This window comes from Cornus florida, unplaced genomic scaffold (genome assembly GCF_030987335.1).
Source record: "Cornus florida cultivar Cherokee Brave unplaced genomic scaffold, ASM3098733v1 CherokeeBrave_3.0.0_Hap2_Chr10, whole genome shotgun sequence".
Taxonomy (NCBI): Eukaryota; Viridiplantae; Streptophyta; class Magnoliopsida; order Cornales; family Cornaceae; genus Cornus; species Cornus florida.
The window spans coordinates 76,170,158-76,183,226 of NW_026775580.1; the positions used below are offsets into that span (position 1 = coordinate 76,170,158).

At 42.5% G+C, this 13,069-nt stretch overlaps 1 non-coding gene across 1 annotated transcript; it reads left to right on the plus strand.

Moving 5' to 3' along the window:
• The first annotated feature begins 12,215 nt into the window (after positions 1-12,215).
• LOC132280681 (U1 spliceosomal RNA) lies at positions 12,216-12,375 on the plus strand. Its single transcript, XR_009471681.1, has one exon. It is a non-coding gene; the product is annotated as a U1 spliceosomal RNA (small nuclear RNA).
• The last annotated feature ends 694 nt before the right edge of the window (positions 12,376-13,069 follow it).

Below are 13,069 nucleotides of genomic sequence, written 5' to 3' on the forward strand. Positions count from 1 at the left end.
AAGTGTCTGGCGTTCGGCTTATAGTGCCAGCTGCCACTTATCTTGCTTAAGTGCCTGGCGCTCGGCTAGAATGCCACTTGCCACTTGGCTTTAAATTTTTATAGTAGACCGTTGGAAAAGAAAATTCTTTTTTGTAAATTCCAGTAACTTGCTCATTCATACGTATTTGATTGACAACAAATAACATCCAATTAAAGCCAGAACTTAGCTTTTATTGGTAGTACCTCTTCAGAGACGTGGCGTTCCAGGGCTTGCTGACCAACCTTCCCGCCATGGTTTCCAACGTATATGCCCCCTTGCCAATGACTTCTGCAATTCTGTATGGGCCTTCCCAGGGTGGCATCATTTTTTTGACCATCCCCACCTTTCTTTTCAGAACCAGATCGCCAGGGGCAAAATCCCTGTGTTTTACTCTCTTGTTGTGACTATTCGCCAGCACTTGCTGATACGATGCTAGCCTTATAGCCGCTGCGTCTCTCCTTTCGTCTATCATGTCGAGGTTCAATCTTAACATCTTGTCGTTCTGATCCCGACTCCATGCTAAGCTTCTGATAGTGGGGACTAAATGCTCAACCGGTATAACTGCTTCGGTACCATATGCCATTGCGAACGGGCTCTCCCCAGTCGGCCGCCTTGGGGTGGTTCTGTAAGCCCATAGAAAGTTCAGGAGTTCATCCAACCACTTCCCCTTATGATCTTCCAGCTTCTTCTTAATGCAGGCGAAAATGGTTCTGTTTGTGATTTTTGCTTGTCCGTTGGCCTGAGGATGACTTACTGCAGCCAACTTCTGGTTGATTCCATACTCCTCCAGCAGCTTTCTTACTTGCCTGCTGTCGAGGTTTGTGCCATTGTCCATGACTACTGATCTGGGAACACCGAAACGGCAGATAATGTTGTTCCAAATAAATCGTCTCACCTGAGTCTGAGTCACGCTAGGATACGGTTCTGCCTCCACCCATTTAGTGAAATAATCCGTGGCCAGTAACACATACTTGTTCTGAGCTCTTGCAGTTGGCAGAGGACCGACCACATCCATCCCCCATTGCGCGAAAGGCCACGGCGAGGCCATTACGTGCAATTCCTCAGGTGGTTGGTGGATCAATGGTCCATATCGTTGGCATTTATCGCACCTTCGAGAGAACTCCTCCGCATCTTTTGACATGTTTGGCCAGAAATACCCTTGTGTCATTGCTTTATGCGCTAACGATCGCCCGCCAGAATGATTGCCACACACACCCTCATGAATAGCTCGCAATACCTGCTGCGACTCCGCGGGGGTGACACATTTCAAGTACGGGCCAGAATAGGACCTTCTGTATAGCTGGTTCCGCACGATGGCGTACTTGGCAGCATTCTTTTTGAGTCTCCTAGCTTCATCCCTTTGCATAGGCAAAACGCCATCCCGAATATAGGTAATGATTGGGTCAATCCAACTCGGTTCATACGGTATGACGTTGACTTGCCAAGGGTCAGAGTCCAACGGTTCTTCGAAAATAGATGGCTGGGTCACTATTCCTACTGGAATCACCCTCGCCAATGTTTCACCGCAACTCGAAGCACTGCATGCTAAACGGTCTGCATCTGCATTCTGTTCCCTCGGCAACTGTATGAATTCAATCTTTGCAAAGTCCTTGGCTCTATGCAGAACGGCAGAGCGATATGCCCCCATCGTGTCATCCTTGGTCGCGTACTCACCATTTACCTGCCGAACAATCAGCTGCGAGTCACTATACACTGTCAAACTTTTGATCTGTAGCTCTCTGGCCAACTTTAATCCATTTAGCAACGCCTCGTATTCCGCTTCATTATTGGTGGCTCGGAACTCAAGTCTGAGTGCTTGGCTCAAGGAAGTACCCTCTGGGGTTTGCAGTTTGATCCCAATCCCAGCCCCCATCTGGTTAGAGGAGCCATCCACAAAAAGTTTCCAAGAGCCGCTTCTAAGGTCCTCTTCCGTATCTTCGGCGTCACATTCTAGTAGGAAATCGGCTACCGCTTGCCCTTTAACAGCTGTTCTCGGCTCATACGTTATGTCGAATGAACTCAACTCTATGGCCCACTTTGTCATTCTGCCCGAGAGCTCTGGCTTGTGCATAAGCGTTCTGATTGGGAAAGTTGTTAGAACAGCTATGGGGTGGGATTCGAAATAATGCCTCAACTTTCTTTTTGCATTTACAAGTGCAAGTACCACCCGTTCAGCCTTTGAGTATCTTTTTTCTGCCTCCATCAGTGTTTTGCTTACATAAAATACCGGGTATTGCACCCCTTCCTTGCAACGAATCAGAACGGCACTCGTCGCGACACCAGATACTCCAAGATATAGAAATAACTTTTCTTCCGGTTCTGGGGCTAACAGGACTGGTGGATTCTGCATATATTGCTTCAAATGAGTCAATGCCTGTCGTTGCTCATCCCCCCAGACCTGCCTTCCATGGCTCCGAATCGTGTCAAAGAATGGTTTGCAGTGATCTGACAATTTTGAAATAAATCGACTTAATGCAGCTATTCGTCCTGTTAGGGCTTGCACCTCTCTGATCGTCTTTGGCTCGGCATTCTTAATCAAAGCCTCTGCTTGAGCGGGGCTAACTTCGATGCCCCTGCGGTTGACCACGTGTCCCAGAAACTGCCCGGAACTCACACCGAACGAGCACTTGGTCGGGTTGAGCCTCATCCCATATCGCTTTAGTACATCAAATACCTCTTGCAGATGCTTCAGATGATCATCCTTTTTCCTACTCTTTACCACCATATCATCAATATAGGCTTCGACAATCTTACCCATTTGATTCTTAAAAACTTTGCTAACAAGTCGTTGATAGGTTGCTCCCGCATTCTTGAGCCCGAAAGGCATAACTTTGTAGCAGTATGTTCCTCGCTCGGTGACAAAAGAAGTTTTTTCTTCATCTGCGGGGTCCATAGGAATCTGATTATAACCTGAATATGCGTCCAGAAAGGTTAAACGCTCATACCCAGTGGTGGCATCCACCATTTGATCAATCTTAGGCAACGGGAAGCTGTCCTTCGGACAGGCTTTGTTCAAATTGGTGAAATCAATGCATACTCGCCATTTCCCATTTTTCTTCTGCACCACAACGACGTTGGACAACCACTCAGGGTAGTGCACTTCTCTGATAAATCCCGCATCAAGCAGCCTATCGACTTCTTCCGCTATGATCTGATTACGTTCTGGAGCAAATCTTCGCTGCTTCTGTTTCACTGGTTTGAAATTAGGATTGACATTCAGGGAATGACAGGATACGGAAGGACTAATTCCAGGCATGTCTAGGTGACTCCATGCAAATACGTCGACATTGTGGGACAAGAAATCCACTAGCTCTTGCTGCTCTTCTCTGGTCAGTCTTATACCTACTCTGGTAGTTCGTTCTGGCCTGGACTGATCGATCTGCACATCCAGAAGGGGCTCCTCGGTCAAGTCGACTGACTCCTCCACCCCATTCTGCTCGAGCGGAGGTTCCTGTAATTGCTATCTGGGGCTTGTCGAACGGACGGGCGCCTTTCCTTTCCCAGCATGCTTTAGTGTGACGGAATAACACTCTTTGGCTGCGACCTGATCCCCCCGAATGTCTATTACTTTATCTCCATCGGGCCCGAGGCACCTCATGACCTGATGCAGAGTTGAGGGTACACCTCGGACTCTGTGAATCCATCTTCTTCCCATCAGGAGATTATACGAGGGGTGAATTTCCACAACCACAAAAGTTTCCATAAGAGCTCGTTCTGCAGCTTGAACTTCCACTTCCACTATCCCGACGGGTTCCACCCTCTTCCCATCGAATCCTAGTAAGGGATTTCCGGTGGGCTTGAGCCTCTCTGGTTTAATGTCGAGCCTGTCAAATGTGTCCCTCGGCATGACATTCGCACTGCTCCCAGGATCGATCAGAACTCTGCGCACCAAGCAATCTGCCACTGTCAAACTGACTACCAACGGGTCGTCATGAGGCAGTTAAACACGCTGCAGGTCTGTCCAGTCGAACTTTATCTGCATTGACGGGCTCTGCTGGTGTAGAGTAGTCACATTGCCGACCCTTTTCTTCATCTGCGCCTGCCGCAGGCGCACCCGGAGCAGCTCATCTGACTCTTCACTAGGCTCGGGTCGACCATGGATAGCATTGATTATACGAACCGGTTGCGAATTGTGGGAGCTTTGTTTATGGCTCCTTTTTATTTGTTCCACCGGTCGATTCTGCTCCATCGCCGAACCTTGAACATAACTCGCAAACTCCCCTCTAGCTATCAACATCTCCACTTGCCTCCTCAGGTTCCTGCATTCGTTAGTCTGATGACCGAAATCAGAATGAAAAGCACAATGTTTAGTTTGATCCCTCTGTTCGAGGGGTTGCCTAATTGGCAGTGGTGGATGAAACTTGTCTTTGTTCTCCTGATACAGCCTCGCCAGAGTGACCTTCAGCGGAGTAATCAACTCTTCCTCCCTGGACCTTTTTTCGGCCTTCCAAGTGGTCTGACGTTGCGGCTGAGCCTGCTTCTGCCTGATCTTGGCCTTGGACTTTTCCTCGGTCGACACAAGCGACGTTGTCCGAGCATTAGCTGCCTCCTCTTCTTCTAGGCGCACAAAGCCATCGGCTCTCTCATTGAGTTCATCCATAGTAGTCGGCGTGTTCACTACCAGACTGGTGTGAAATGGAGTTCCGCGTGTCATGGCTAACTTGAAGGCTTGAACTGCCGTAGAAGGGTGGCATTCGATCACCATACTCTTAGTGAGATTAAACCTGGTAAGAAAGGCCTGGAGACGTTCATCCTTGTGCTGCCGCATCGTGAATAGGCTCGAGATGTCCTTCGGCGGGCGTTTGTTCCCATAGTACTGGCTTATGAACCGATCGCACAGGTCCCTGAAACTACCAATGGAGCTCCTAGGCAAGTTTTTGAACCAGCTGAGCGCCGGTCCGGCCAGGCTTGTAGGGAAACATTTGCACATTAAAGAGTCGTTTTCCGTATTCAAGGCCATTTTCAACTGGATATGATACACATGATCGATCGGATCGGTCGTTCCGTCAAACAGAATAAAGACTGGCATAGCAAACTTCCTTGGATGCGGCGCATTCAAGATCTCGTCGGTGAATGGTGAATCCACCGTCCGAGCTGCGGATCGGAGAGCTTCATTCTCTCTCTGGAGTCCAGCAGTAGCTCTGTGAGTTACGGTTCTGCCCTCCGAACCGTGATGAGTGACAGTAACCATGGAGGGCCGGTAAGACGGATCGAACGACCGTTCCTCTATGAACTCTCTTTGCCAAGGCGACGCTACTCGACGGCGATCAACCTCCATCACTTCCTCTTGGTCAAACCTTTCCCGCTGCGGATCAACGTGAGTCGATCCTTCGTGATCTTCAACTCGACGAACATTTGGCGGCAAATTGTCCATCATCCTTTCATCACGGTGGTGAGCTGACTGATTGTTCTCGTTCTGATCGCCTTGATGCGCGATATTGGATTGAACACCTCCTTCTCCGACCGGAGGTGGATGCGAAACTGCAGGTATTTGCCGATGTTGCAGTCCAGCTTTCAATTCTGCATTTTCTTTTCTGAGAGCTTCAATCAAGTTCATCAACTCTTCAAGCTTTGTTTGCTGGACAGCCTCCATCGGATTGGAGCTTTCACCTATCATTATTCCCGAACGGAGTAAAGGCATTAATCTCAAGCTCGCGAGTAGATCTGAGCTTCGTGAGTAGGAATTTTTTAGATCTGGCTTCTAATTCTCCGAATTATGCTCACTGTTTACGAGATCTGAATTGTCTGAACTCTAAATCCGTCAGACCCTGCCACAATCGAACAACTCGTAGATCTGAAGTCACTCCAAAGCTTCAAGAATTATAATTCCTCCAGAGCAGGTCACAATCGCTCAGCTCTGGATTCAAATCCCAAAGATCAAGTCTCGATCAACCGAACTGGTTTGAATCCATTCGATATTCCTCATTGATCAACCAAACTTCCATGCCTTTCCCACAGACGGCGCCAATTGAAGATGCAAGAAATTTCTTCTCCTCTTTCTCTCTCTAGAATTCTTACACCTCAACCCAAAAGATCCCTCTCCATTTCATTCCATCTCCTATTTATAGATATTTACAAGATATTTACAAGATATTTACAAGATATTTACTAATTGCTGGATCTGGGCCTATTCCTTCGTAAGCCTTGGTCACCTTTGATGGGCTTACTCTCGTTCGGCCCATATGGCAGTGTCCTTCTATGGGCTGGCCCAGCTGTACGGACTGAATGCTATGTTTGCGAGTCGGATCTGGCCCATGTCATCCGGGGCCTCCTCAATTTAGTTTGGGAAATTGTTCTTAATGATTCCTATTGATCATTGAAAAAAATTATAATTTCATAAACACATCTAAAGGAACTCATAATCTGTGTGTGTGAGAGAGAGAAGAAATATTAAGAATACAAATGAGTTAATAAAAATAATGAATTTCCATTCAAAGATTTAGTGATAGTTAAAATGAACAAGATATCTTAGTCTAAATTTAAGTTGTATACACTCAGAATATTTAGTACCTTATAAAGTTCAGTTCAAGACATGATGCACATTCCCATTGCCATGATACAATATACACTTGTTCATTAAAAAAAAGTGAAATTTTCAAGCCAAGCTTTAAAAATAAATCCAAACTAACTTCAAGTCAACCACAAATGTATCTAAGCTCGCATGGCAAAATTTAGAAAATAAAGGGAAAAAACCTGATTAACCTACAAGTTCTAACTTATTTCTCAAATACTCCTTGTGATTTTAGAAATAAAAAAAGTGGGAAAAATAGAAATATCCGCCCCCTTTGACCAATAAACTTCCTTACAATATCCATAAACATTTCTCTTACATAGTTACACTTGTAAGGCTCTATGTGAAAGGGGTCTGGAATGCAATATTTTGGGTTGCGTAAATCTATCTTTACATTAACTCGAGTATGTATGTCGGATTCAGGTATGCATCCGTGTGTCGGACGTGCCAAATCTCCAAACAAAGAGAGACATGAACACAACTAAGCATAAAACTGAATTATGTTTATGTAACACAGTTTTCATTATTGTCATTTCACTCATTTCAAAGCAGTAATATAATAAAACTGAATCATTGGACATGTTTTTAAAGTGCATATCCAACCAAAAATGTCAGACACGTATTCCATACTAATGTCCGAGCAATGTGTGTCGAACGTGGACACTCTACCAACTTTTGAAGCGTCCATGTAACATAGGCGAAGATATCGGTCCCCTCATGTCTTTAAATTTTCTTTTCTTTCTCCATTTTCTCTTTTCAAAGTTTTGGAAAGGTTACATGCCTTCTAATTTAGATAAGACCATTATCTAAGGTTGGTCTCACCTACATGAGATGTTGCAAGGAAAAGACTCTGGATAGATCTAATCCCAAGTTTCTACCATCGAACAATATGGCCTTTTAAGTTGGACCATAAATCCTCCACTATTTGTAGTTTCTTTTTCATTTGCTTTCACTAGTGCTAAACTTCAAGGAGCTAAGTTGGCTAGTTTTTGGCCTGGTTGCATAAGCTTAACTTTATCTTCAACCCAATTTCAGCTTCATGTACTAGAGTTTTTTTTTTTTTTTGATAAAATTCATGTACTAGAGTTGTAGAGCGAGGAGCACACACTTTTCAAAGTTTTGGGTCTCATTATGTAGGCCACACAATGGAAGGTAGCTCTTTCCTTTCTATGACCCTTCCCAGAATCAATCAATGCTTCTACAAGGAGGCTCTGAATATTACACCTTTCCGAGGGCAGAAGGGGAGTAACACCTGACTTCAAGACCATAAGGACAACAATCAAATTCTATCTAGAGGTGCAATTTTCGGTAGAAGGGCACAAGTTCAGGTCAGGCTTGGTCCAAACCAAGGTTCAAACATGGTCATTCTCTAAAAAAAAGAAGAAACTACTGAGCACAATACCAGTTGTATCATTCTTAAACAACACAATATCCTTACTTAAAGCAACCAGGGAGTAGAGGAGAACACAAGTTGAAAGCTTGAAGCAATTAAACAACTTACAAGTTTCTGCATTAACCAATCATATTTACAGATTTGAAAGCCGACCGCCTCCTTATGAGGAAGGCATCAATCAGTTGATATACAACAAAGCTAACAATTTGCATGACACTTCACCCGGCTGGTGATCGTCATGTCCTTTACTGATTGTTACGGCGGCTGTCTCCTGCCATGGCCATCACAAAATTGAAAGCTAACAGAAAGTATACACGTTTTGGGTGTTTTGTAAATTAAATGACTTCTTTTTTGTTTTACATCCAAAAACATATGAAGAATTTAAATGTATCAATTGTGGGGAGAGAGAGAAGGAGAGGTAGTAGGAATCACAGAGACAAACATGATAAAACATATGGATTCCATTGAAGAGGTTGAGGACTGTTGGTGTGCATCAATGGTTACTCCCACCCCTGTGAGCAATATATCTATCTCCAACTTAAACTGGGAAACAAGTTAAATTTTTTAAATAAAAAAAAAAGACAAGAACAGAGCAAACTCACACCAATTACACTCAAGAATTGTACTAAGACACTTGTTATTGCTTAGACTAGGCCTCTCGAGTCTTGTATACAAGAATACAATGTAACAGTCTTTTACCACTATTTTTCATATATTTCCCTTAGTCGCCTTTCTCCTATTTATACAGAGAATTATACTCGACTTCCGGCCCATCTAATCCCTGATTTTATGGGGACGGGGCTAAGCTCCCCCTTTGGGGATATAATTGTGATACCAAACATAAAATTAGTTTAAATTTTAACATTTTTTTTTTCTTTTAATATTGAATTTTAAGATAATCAGTGTAGTCCACTAGCTTGATTGGAGCAAAAACATTGGATCGTAGATCGTATTTCACGTTTTTCACTTGAAGGCTGGCGTGAGTGACCAGTGGCTCACGTTATTCACGCGGTGGAGGGTGTTACGTAAATGTTTACAGGTTGTACGGGAAGCTCAAATACGTGACCAGGTTGGAGTTTCTGTGGGACCACGTGAGGAAGAACGAGATCGAGATCCCTGATTTCGTGCATGATCATGATGTAGAGTTGGAGTACCGTCCGATGATGGACTATGGATTGGAGAGTGATCACCCCAGAGTCTATTGTGCGCCCATGGTGGACTGCCCAGTTCCTACTTACTCCACGAGGTATATAGCGTAGGGAACGCCGTGGGAACTAACTTGCGCCGTGATATTTTCGGATTATAATATTGTAGTATCTTAAAGTTGGATAGGATTGTCTTTTCTGTTTTTGTTGTGGGAGTTTTTAAGGAAGAGTGCTCGTCTTGTAAATATAAAAATATGAGTTGAATGAAAAGATAAATGTATGATAGAGTTTGGTCCTAAAGTGCAAAATCAGAGTGTTTGGTAAAAAGGAAAAGTTAAAGACAGAGTCCCGATTGCTTTATTCTCCAATCATCAAAGGTCTCTTTGGCTTTTTTATTTTGGATATCGCATTTTGTCATTTGTCATAATTTTGTGTCCGAAGCGCCTATTTTTTGGCTTTAAAATTTTTAAAAAGATCACAAGTATCTTTCTCTAATCCTAGTAATATTACCACTTATGCATTTAATGACGCATGGAAGGACATTTGGAAAATCAGAACCAAAGAAAAGATCAAGTTCTTCATATGGCAGTGTTGTTGGAAGTGACTTCCAGTTTTGAAGAACCCCCCGTCCAAAGAGATTGTTTCCGATGCGATTTGTCGTGTCTGTGGGATGGAAGAAGAGACAATTTCTCATATACTTTACAAATGCCCCATTGCCCAAGTGGCATGGAAAAGCAGTCCTCTCAGGTTGACTTTTCCAGACTCTGGTTCTTGTTCATGGTAACACAACTGGTTATATCTTCTGAACTTATGGCATGATCATCAGGCCTTGGAAAATTGTCTAGGTCTTGTCTTGTTTATCATGTGGCAGTTATAGAAAGGGAGAAATGATTGGCACTTCACTAGCAAGAAATGGTCTCCCCATGACATCATTGATCGAGCTTTATTCAACTTCCATGAGTTTTGGGCAGTTCACCATCAAGATGCTTCCATTCACAGTCCCCCAATCTTTCTCGTATCCCCGACCATCTTCTTGGCAAGCCCTTATATTGGGTAGATTAAAGCTAAACATTGATGCCGCTTTCAATTCCATCTCCCATCTCGCAGGGGGTGGCACCATTCTCAAGGATGACAAAAGGAGACCTGTTCGCTGCGCCTTTCTTTTCTTTTTTTTTTTGAGAATGTGGGATCGCCTGCAGCAGCAGAAGCTCTCACTTTAAGGGAAAGTCTTAAACTTCTATCTTCGTGGAGCCACACAAATGTTGATATTGAAGGTGATAATCAGCACATTATGCAGCTCCATTCGGTAGATGGATTTTCCTCTATTATTGTAAAGGATGTTGCTTGTATGATTCATCATCTGTACTCTTGGAAGCTTCTTTGGACTCTTAGAATTTGCAACAGAGTTGTTCACTTCTTTGGCAAATGGGCTCTCAAGTCGAAGTGTAGTGATCTTCAGTGGGTTGTTTAGCCTCCTGGGTTGATCCAAGCCATTGTAGTTGATCTCTAGTTTTTGGTCTACGTTTTTTTTGTAGCCTGAAGAAAAAAAAAAAAAAAATGTGATTCCGTTCAACTGGGACCATATGACATGGTGTTGTCCAAATCACACTCAAAATGTGTTAGTTTTATCAAATTGTATTGAGTTACGAGCTCGGTTATGGTACATCATAGCATAGAGGATCTCAATTCCTCAAGTTAGACTTTGTTTTTTTTTTTTTTTTTTTCCCTGAAGTTAGACTTGGTTCACTTGTTCTTGTTTTGGTACTTATTTTACTTATTAAGAACTTTACTAACAATTGATATTTCATCTACTTTGCAAACTAAATAATGAGGGTTCAAGTTTTTAAATGGGAAAAGTAATGTGTGAATTATGTGTGTATGTTTCTTACCCAAAAAAATAACCAACCTTGTTTTACCTCCATGATTATCATTTTTATAAAGTCCGTATTGATTAACGTGTACATGGTTGTGGAATTAGTGGGAATTTGTATTGGAGTATTCAGCTGAGACCAAAGAAGCAATCAGATGGATTTTCCTCTTACTATAAATTTCATTGTTGTCGGTATTGACATGTAGAATGGGAATCTATCTTTATTCTAGTTCGATTAATCAATTCTTCAAAAGATATATCAAACTACGGAGTGAATGATTTGATAAATGAATATCTGATTTTCTCTTCAATTTGAAATCGATTCACAACAATTCTTTAATTTTTCATATAAAAAAATAAAGATTCGTGTCGTCAATAATCATTTGATATAATATTTCAGTACGTATACGTATGTATATAGTTTTATCCTTCATCCTTTCTGAAGTTCCAATGAGAAAAGATTCTTCTAACAACACAACTTAATCAACTCTACGTGTTAGAACAGGAACCATTGATAGGGATGGCAACGGGGATGGTTTTGGGTGGGTGTACCCTCCCCCGCTCCCGCAACCGTTTAAAAATCCCACCCCGCCCAAAACCGTCTAAACGGGGGGCCTTTCCACCCCCATCCTAGCCCCCGTTTTACTTTTTCACCCTCACAGACACCCACCCTGCCCCGTTTAGTTCTAAAATTTCTTCTCATTTTTTATTTTTTTATTTTTTTATTTTTTTCCCTCAAATACAATTATATTACTATTGAAAAAATTCATAAAAAATGGAGAATCAATAATTTAACATAAAATTCAATGGTATGCGTTTATAGTTTGTAGGGCTTTACCACTCTCTAGAACGGGCTGAAAAAATGAGTGAATGTTACATAAGGTTTCTAAAACTAACTATACATACTAATAAAATGAGGGTAATTTAAAAAATTTACCTACTTAAACGGGCAGGGTGACCTCCCCCTGCCCCCGCCCCCGCCCCCGCCCCCGCCCCAAACCCGTGCTGATTTTCATTAATAAAAACCATCCTCACCTAAATAAGCTAAGTGGTCTCCTAAAACCGCTATAAATGGAGCGAGTACCCGTCCCCGCGGGGCAAATTGCCATCCCTATCCATTGAGTCTCTCCACCTATCCTTGTTTTTTTTTAATGAGGCTTTGATGTTATTAGTGAAAGTTGTGAAATGCATTTGATGATGATCCCACATCGGAAACTTACAAAAGCAAGACTCTGTGGAACTTCTATATAATAAGTTGAAAGCTAATTGTACAACATACTTACCTGGACGGGGTCAATGGGTGATCAAAAAGGCCCATGGACTAGGTTGGTGACCTCCATTGCACTTACGAGGGGTGCCCACCTAAGGTCTACTCAAGTAGTGGAACCTACGTCATAATTTGTGATAATGGGAGCCTGCGTTCGCGCGGCCCCTGCCCAGTGTATCATCCAAAGTTTTTGCTTGGCCCAAAGTGTGTTTTTGGGCCCGTAGTTTTTGTTATTGTCTATACTTTTTTATGATTTTGTTTTTTAAGTTTTGAAAGTCAATAAAATACACTCAAACCTTTCAAATATAAAATATTTATTTTGTTTCAAATTGTTGCACCAAACTCTCACCCTAACCGTATGCATATACGCTCCCTAACCGTCGATCGAACTTATCTCAGATCGATCTCACAAAGATGGATCTCACATTTTTGTGATCAATCGAACTTCATAGATTTGCATCCCACACTTCACATCAATTCAAATTTTGCATCCCACACTTCACATCAATTCAAATCAGGATTTGAATTGAGAGAGATCAAGAATTCTCACCATTTCTTAAATTCATGGATCCAATTTAATCAGTTGGATCTTTTCATTCATATTTTTTTCAACCAAAAACGTTTCATAAAACTCTTTTGACCCCGAATTTAGAGTATCCTACTTTCATGCAAATCACTACAAGCAATTGATATTTCACCATCAAGGGTGTGACATTAAAAAAAGTGATTGATTAGGGTTTGTCTTGGTTGTGGATTTGGTAGGCAAAAGGGTGGGATATAAGATGCGGACTAAAAGTCGAACAGTATGAATACATGGCTCCTTATACAACATCTTATTTAGCACAATAATCTTTTATTCTTT